Genomic DNA, 9,221 nt, shown 5'->3' on the forward strand with positions numbered 1-9,221 from the left:
AAATTTTAAGGCATGTAAACATATGCTTTAAGTGTTGTATTTGCATACATGAGTGATTTTTATGCTTTACTGAATTGGGACCAGTAGCTTGTGCAACTGCAAAAGTTTTGCGTGAGCCTGAAATGCTCTAATATTTTTGGCACCTACTATTCAACCAGATTTCCTGCAGCCAGGTTGATGCTGTTGGACTTGGCTACAGCTTCAGACTTCCCCCTTTTTTCCTTTTTTCTTAAATTGTGTACCTCAGTTCCTCATGCATGGGATCACTGGTGTTTATTGAACTATTTGCTACTGAGAAGATATTTCACGTGTTTGTTTAATCCTGTTTGAAAATGAAAACTGCCTTTAAAAATTTTGTAAAACTGAAAGTTGTACCAAGCAAGTCATGAATCACTTCCTGCTTTTTTTGTCAATAGGTATTGGTTATAAAAAGTACTGTTGTAACTTTTTTTCTTTACTTAAAAACATTGTTTACTACTGTGTGTAATAAGTTTAAGGAAGAAATTACCTGCCTGTAGCAGTTAAATGGGGAATAGCTAATACTGGAAAAGCAGCAGGTAAGTAATGTTCCATTGCATAGATATATTAAATTTTAAAATAAAAAAGGTAATGTTACAAGCATTTTATGTAGGATCTGATATTTTAGTCCACATTGAAATAGATTTCAGACTGTTGCTCTTTTACATAGAGTGTAATTTCTCACTCACATATTTCCATTGCTGGCAATGGGAATAGCAGGAGGTAAATAACATAAGTTAAACAGAATGACCATTGTGACCTGAGAGATGAGATCCCTGTATGAAGCCCGTTATTTCTGCCTGTTCTCCAAATTCATACTTTTAACTGATAAATGTACTGTGTTGCAATTTAGATAATACTCTCTTGTTGTTGTGAGCTTCCTTTGTTAGTTTTTTTTATAAAACAAAAAAATGTACAGAAAAAAATCCAAAGACCCTGATAGACACCAAAAAGGAATATGCCTAATGTACATCATGTATAACTGGATCTGTAGTAGAATTTTTACTGAGTCTTGGTTTACTAAAGGTTCCTGCAATTTCCTGTGCACATGCAGGAAATGGCAGTTTGGAAACTTGCTGACTGGTGGTGATGCCATAATGGCTACTGCTGTTTAATATTCACTCAGTTGTATTTCATTTCCTTTTGCTGATGAAAGGATGAAATAATCTGTGAGGAAATACTTCATTTTTTTCAAATATTGAGTTTATAAGTAACATTGAAAATACTATCTTAAGGCTATGTCATTTATCTTGAAAGACAAAACTAACAAGTGGTGACTTAGATGTGGTAGCGCTTTACCAACAGAACTTGTTTTGGTGGTTTGTTTTTTAGAAGTAGAGGGTGGTTTTTTTAAAGTAAAATTTTTACAGGACTATGTTTTGACAGGTCAAAGTACTTAAGAACAACAGCATTTTAGAAACTGTACAGTCTCTTTTTTTTTCCTCATTCCCTTTTTGCTTTCTGTGCCAATAATTTTTGTTCTGATTACATTTTGAAAAATGTTTGTCAGAACTTCAAATTTTTATTTACAGTGTGGCTTATAAGCTTGGATAGCTGTTGTTTTTTGTGTTAAACAAAATATTTTTATTAAATTTAGACATTAGCTTTTTCTTTATGGACTGAGTACTTTCTGGTTTTTTTCCCTTGAAATTGGTGAGGCTTAGTTTTTCTAACTGTATTTTTTTACCTGATTGTTTAGTTGCATACCCAAACCCTTGTAAATGTTTTTTTTCTTAGTTGTATGTGGATAATTGGAGATTTAAATGTTGTATATACTTGTCATCTGTGTTTCTAGTAAAATACATGGCATTCTTTGTAGAAATACTTAATTCCTGATTTTCTTTCCTTATCCACTTGGCTCTTTGTGTACAGGTTAAACAGACATTGCTCCTATTTTTATTTATAGAATTTTATACATAGCCTGTTAAAATTGTCTTTGGTTCTTGTATGAACTGAGATACAGCCTTAAATTTCCTAATACAATGCTCATTAAGATACTGTCAGTCATGGAGATCTAAATATAAAACATGCACATTTAGGACTGGTACTCTTCAGAGATCTGAGACACTAAATTGCTTTTGGGTTGAAATATAAACCCATCAAGATTTTAGAGAAGGAAAGTGCAGGTCAGTGTCCATATAAAAAATGAATTAATATGAATTCTTTCCAAAATAACAATTGTAACATAGAAAAGAAGCAAAGTGGATTCAGTTGAGATTGAAATTATTCTGGTAATTTGACTGCACGGGTCTTGAACATAATCGTTGCAGCATGCTGATGAATCATGATGTGTATGCAGAAATACTGTCTCTTGCAGTTATGATGCCTTGCAATTAATACTTCAGACTGGCTTGGGGTGGATGGGAGTGTTGAGTTGGGGTTTTTTTTGGTTTTGTAGTTGTTTTGCCTTCTTCCCCTTTCCTCCCCATACCCCATTAAGGTCTGACATCCCATGTATTTTTAGATTTCCGTTTAGCTTTAGAGAAGAAATTTACTAGGGAGCAGTTTGGGGTATAGAAGTTCATCAGTTTGATATTCTTATGGGATTTGTTTTCCCCCATGTTGGACAAAATATGATGAAGCTCCTTATTCCATTTATATATGATACATTTATTAATTCTTGAACCCTTTCTGTAGCCCCAGTGATTGCAGTGGGTTCTGGAATGATGCCTATGTCTGTGCTTAAACCTTCTAAATACACTAATTTTACAGAAGTCTCTTGAAAATAGTATACCTTTGATCCTGATGGAATGGAGCACTTAAGTTGTAAAAATTCCCATCCATTCATACCATGTAATGTGATTTTTACATTATTTCAGGAATAACACTTTAGAGTATATTCAATAGACTTCAGCCTCACCCTCTTGTACACAGTATTTTGTAATAGAAAATATTTTAAACTGCATATTATTATCACATTATGAAACAGACATTCCTTTGATCTTTGGATGTACGAAAATGAGGAATGTGTGTGCTTTTATAAATATAAGTGGTTGCAAATTCATATTCCTTACTACTGCAGTTGTCCTTTTTTAAAATAATAAAGGAAAAAAAGAAAAAAAAGCCAAATGTTTTAAAGGTGAAATACATTCCTATTTGGTAAACTGTAACATTTTTATGACGATTACCAGCAGTGCTGACTTCCTAAACAAAAGGCTGTATTGTCTTCCTGTACCATTTGATTTCCTGGTTCCTGGTTTGCACAAGGATATACGAGTAAAATATTCAAGAAATGGTTTGAAATACAGGAGAGGGGTTGTCCGAGTTGGAATGCAGGATTGCAATGCAAAATGTAAGGAAATGGATGCCTGTCAGAATGCCTGACTCCAAAGGATTTTTTTTATATATATATATTTATATATATATATATATAGTTAACAGTTCCCTGATGCTGGCAGGCCAAAGAGTCTGTTGAATACTGGAGTTTTTTGAGACCTATATTTCTCCACAAGGTAAGATGGTATCCTGGCAAATGTGGATTTCAATACATTTTCAGCAGAGGTACTTAAATAATCTGTAAGTTTAGGGATAATTTCATTTTTTTAGATGTTATACTTGAAATATTGCACAACTTTTAGCTTTCATAGGTTTCTTATTTTCAGCCTTTAGGAGACTGTTAAGCAATTTGCTGTCCAACTTTTGTGTTGGTCTTAAACTGCAATAGTAGTTTACCTTGTATTGAAGAAATAAAGACCATTTTTATATTAAAAATACTTTTGTCTGTCTTCATTTCAATTTGTCTCATTTCTTAGACATTCTCATTATTGCCAGACTTCAAATTTTCAGACATTAAAACTTGGAGAGTGGACATGGTAAGATTGTTACAGCTAGATTCTGTGCTGTAATTAATTCTGAATCGAGAAATAGTTCATACTAGCTCCTGTCCTTATCTTTTGCAAAGTTTACAACCAGTGAGAAGTGCAGACTTTTTTTTTTTTTAACTAATCTTATTTTTTCTGTAAAATACAGGGATCCACACGAAGTGTGTTAACTAAAAGGAATAAATTAAGCATGTACATAAAGCAATTTCAGTCTCTTAATATTACATTTTCAGACTCAAACATCAATGTAGTAATGTTTGGAGCTGTGGGCTTTCTCTGTAGGAAGCATTAAACCGCTGATGATAGAACTTTTTAATCTGGTTTCTTGCTTTGACTAAATCTGGCAAATGCTAATCATTGCAAAGCATGTGAGTGTTAAATGCAGCAACTGTAAAACAGCTGTATGGCAGGTTGAACTGCTGTCAGCTCATTTCATGCAAAACATTGGTTTGGTGCCCGTGACAGTATCCATCCTATGATGATTTGAAACTGCTTTTGATTCTGGGGTTACACGGGCAAGTGTTTTAACTGCTAAAGCAGAACATTGTGTTACGTACATAAAGCCACTTGCATTGCCATACTGTGCCATTCTAGTGATGAACTTCCATAATTCATAATACTTGTCAAAGTTCATTCAGTCTGGCACAAAATGAGCTGTATCCATTGTGCCATCTTAGATGTACTGGTATCATTTTCTGTGCTGTTGGCTCCACCTTTGGCCTGTGGTGAGCCTCTGCAAACCACATTTGATGGTTGTAAGATTATGTGAGAACGCTGGTGTTCATTTGGGAAAAAATTATAGTTTCAAAAATAATATTTTCAAAAACCAAAATTTAATCTGATTGGCTTGGAAGAACACAACATTCGTGACTGTATTTAAACCCAGTGGGTAACTGTACAGGTCTCTGTAGAGGAAACAAAATGTTCATTAGAAAATTAACTTGAATTTCTTTGGGTAGTGCTCCAAACCTGAAATAATGGAAATAACATTCACTTACTCTAAAGGGCTCAGCCATTATTTGTCCAAATAGCAAGCAATAGGATAGCAAAGCCAACTTGGCCACTGAGTTTACTGTGTCAGAATTCACTGTAACAACCTGAGTTTTTAATGTGATTGTGTGTTTAGCCTGGTTCCATTGGCCACGTGAAAATTCAGAGATGGAAATGGTATTAGGCTGTGGCTGGTGGGGTTCAGGGGACTCCAGGCTTCCTTCTGGCTTAAGATCAGAGGAGAAAATCATTGCGAACTCTTGATTTTAAAAGTATCTTCCTGCAATTTTCCTCCAGGTTAGGGTCTTCAGCAGTTCCAATTGCTGAAATATGAGATAAGTGTAAAGCATCCTATCCCCCAAAATATGGGATGTATACTCAAACACAGTGAGGATTCAGTAGTACATGGATGAACTCATTGTGGACGTGTTCAAGCATAGGTCAACTAACCAGGACACAAGACCATCAAGGTAGGCTTTGAAATGGTATTAGAGAATGGGGAAGGTAATATAACAAGTATGGAGTTTGCTTTCTTCCATAAGAGTTCCCTAGGGAAAATATTATCCTTTGAGTTGCAGACATGGAAATAATTTGATTACACTTACTAGGAAAATGTTCTTCCTCAGTTCTGCTTGTAAGGACCTTGCCTCCAACCTCTTTCAGGGTTTCATAACTGCTGCAGATTTTAAGGCCCAGAGGCCTAGGTAAGCTGGAGGGAGAGATTCTGGTGGAATCCAGGCTTCAGATTATTGTCCTTGCTTGTTTCTCTGACTGGAGAGTCTCCAGTGCTTAGCAATGTGGAAGCTGGTGCAGAAGCTTTCTCTGCCACCTCAGCAAAGAGAGCTAACTCTTCCCATCTATCATGTCGTGTGATGGCTGGAAACAAGATAAAAATGCCAAAAACCCAAAATCACCCACACTAGGATAAACTTGTTATTGAACATGGCTGTACGTGGCTGAGTAACCTCATTGTGTGGCCCTTATTATTGACTGTTAGTTTTTTGGGAGGAGAGGGAGGTGGAAGGCATTTGTGAGGTTTGGCAGGGGAGCCTAAAATAGTTCTGTGAGCCTTCTGTTCTCACACTAACTGCAATTGAAGGGAGATTACTGCACTGTAGGAAAACTTTTTCTGTGAGAAAGCTCTGGAGTTCCTGTGGACATCTGCTGTAGGTTTTGCGTGCCAGGCAATGGGACAGCTGAATTCTCTAGATGTTTTTACAGGAAGAAGTCGTCTTCCCTTTTGCTGCTGCACCTTTTCTGCACCAGTCTCACTGAAAGCATTACTGAAGCTTCTTCTCTCACAAAGCTGGCATTTTGTTTTATTTGCTATCAGTTCAAGAGTTACTGATCAGAGAAAGGCTTTAATTTTAAAAATTTGTCTCTGTGGAAGTGAGACATCTTGAGCACCTTCAGGGAAGCAGGCACTGAGTAAGGAGCTGGAAGTGTCTTTTTTAACCCTTGTTTGGGCTGCAAAGACATGCTCAGGTTTGGAGTATTAGTGCTGTTCTCTGCCTTTTCAGTTTCCTCTCTATCATCCTTCAGACAGTTTCATAATACTGCAGCTTGTCCAGGAAAAATGGTGAGCTGCAACAGAGGAGCAGCAGAAAGCAAATCAAACACCCAAATAAGCAGAGCAAAGTCTATGAAGCTAGAAAAGGTAAGTTTGTCCAGTGCAGACTGAGTAAAGGAAGACAGAGGTATGTGTGTAGTTCATGGTCACAATGATGGCTTTTTTACAAACATTATTACATGACATTCTGGTGCAGGTACCTGAGTGTCTGTACCTGAAATTCTGGGCTATAACAAATCATGGCACACAAGGTGAGGAAAAACCAGGTTAATAATTTTGGGGCCGGGACCTCTGTTTTGCATTGGGATTTAGCTGAGTCCCCTGGAAGGCCTGCAGTATCATGCTCCTAGATATAAAGTAGTCAATTGAGAAAGGAGTTTTGCTAAGTTAGCATTTTTCTAAAGATAAGTTCCTGGTCAGCACAGAATATTTGTTAAAGGAATGTAGTCTGCACACTTAACACCTCTGACAACGGATTTAGCATATCCCAAAGTACTTAAAGCGTGACACTACTTTCTGCATGTATCTTGACTAAACGGATTACTCCAGACATAGTAAAGAATTTATGACTTGATGCTCCTTCATGTTCTATGAGTATAGGTAAGGCTGCAGCTGCTCAAGAGACTTTGTAAAGCAATAGATGGACAGATGAACTGGAACTACATAAGAAGGAAAACTTATCTGTCACATTGAATATTTAGCTATTTTATCTCTTGGAAGATACAAAAGTAAGTGGTGGCATCTGTAAAATGTAAGTAAATGGCTGGGGATGAGGAGATGATAAGCCTGCTCCGTGTCCAAGAAAAATAACTTGCTCTGGGAGATGTACAAAAGAGACAACAGAAACACCAAAGTGACAGTGAGGTGGGAATATATTTCCTTTTTTAGCCTGGAGAAGAAAGGAGGGGCTTGTGAAAGGTGCAGAAGCAGTGTTATGTGGAGTGACAGCTGGGGAAGGCAGCACATTGGTCAAGAATGTCGCAAGCTTGAGAGGTGTGGTGCTGTCCTTGGGATGAGGGAGAAGGGCTGGTGCAGTTAAGCTCTTCTGCTGGACAGATTTTTAATGACAAAGTTTGAGCATGAAGTGGATCAGAGAAGTGACACAATGTAGCATAATGTGTAATATTATAGAAAACATATGTGGATCAGCTCATGCTTTTAATGCTGAAACATAAAGCATATGATGTTCAAGGAACGGATGAAAATTTTGCTGTTTTTTTCCTCTAATCTTTCTGTTCCTGGAGAGACACTGTGAAAAACAAATGCAGCCCAGTAGAAACAGAGCTCTTTGCTGCAGACAGAAGATTGTTATTCCTTTCAGTTAATTCAATCTGAACCTGTTTATGCATCTCTTCTGAACAAGTTGCAGAAAAATTTTAGCACTTTGCTTTCCATCAGACTACTGAAAGTCTTGTAAATCCTGTTCCCTTGGTGTAAATGAGAAGTAAAATTAATTTATTCTCAAACAAGGCTTCTCAGCTTTACAGAAAGGACCTAGTGTAAACAGATGGTTTTAAAAATTATAAATTGCTGAACTTTATTTTTTCAAAACTACTTGAATCTACTTAGCACCGGCAGTCATTAAGTAGATTTTTTCTTTTATCCTGCATCTTGGTGAAATAGGCCCCTAGGTGTCCTGTAAGGGTGCATACATTCAAAATGGTGTAGATGTGATCAAGAGTGTAAACGGGCTCTTTCTGCCATCTAGTGGCATCAAAAAAACCTCTCCACTTAATTAACAATCTCATTAATTGTGTCTGCATTGTCAGCAGAACTAGGTGTAATAATCCTCAACTGTCTTTAAGTTTTAGAAGATAGCAGTCACTTTTTATTCCCTTTTTCTAAAAAATAAGCTGTATTTTCTTGCCTTGACACCTCATGAAAAAGTCCCTGTTTATTATTTGAATGCCTTTTGAGTGCACTGCTCTTAAATTCCTGTGTTTGTTTCCCTATATGGTACACTGGTACTGAAATACTCTAAGCCTTAGAAACCTTTCTTTTATGCTAAAGACACTGGAAAAGGATATTGTCCGCACAGGTAGATAAAACGTTGCCTGTAGTGGAATGCATCTCTAAAACCCTCTGAAGATGGGTGGTTCCCCTGTGGAACAAGGCAGCATTTGCCTCTGAAGGAGCAGTGAGCTTTATGGAGTTACTGCATTTCAGAATGGTTCCTGTTAAAACTGATTTCTGAGGCTCGCTGGTGTCTCACTTCCCTGTGAGCCATTTATTACTTCTTTTGACAGACAGCTACCCTTACCACCTTTTACAATCTGCAGACTGTGCTTCACTTAAAAAATACCTGATTCTGCTTGGATGTGTTATAACTCCACACTGGTGGGAGGGGATAGAAACAGAGACCATTCATGCCAAACAGAATCCTTATTCATGGGTCAAGTTATAAGGGACTTGGGCTCCCACCTCAGAAAGTTAATTGGAGCCTATATGTAATTAAAACTGCAGTTCTCACTTTCTTGAAAGTGATTTAGCCTGGAATATTTACAAGATGAAGGTTCATAGCCCCTACTTTCTCAAAGACCCGTAGTATAAGGGTATTGAAAATGGTGAATAGTATAGAATAGTTACAGAACCCTCTAGAAGAAACTGTTGAAAATAATGTCTAAATTGTTTGCTGGATTCTTTTTTCGTACATAGAGTACTTTGAACAAAAAGAGTCAGAGAAGGCCAATGTTTTATTAGCAGCTCTAAAAAGCTGCTGTATTTTGAGCTTCTCTATGTAAGTATAAATTCTCCATAAGATTAAAACTATCTGCTGGCTGGCTTCCATCTCAGCAGGAGTGCAGGAAAATCTTCTTGGTGTT

This window comes from Sturnus vulgaris, chromosome 5 (assembly GCF_052056855.1).
Source record: "Sturnus vulgaris isolate bStuVul1 chromosome 5, bStuVul1.hap1, whole genome shotgun sequence".
In the NCBI taxonomy this organism is placed as follows: Eukaryota; Metazoa; Chordata; class Aves; order Passeriformes; family Sturnidae; genus Sturnus; species Sturnus vulgaris.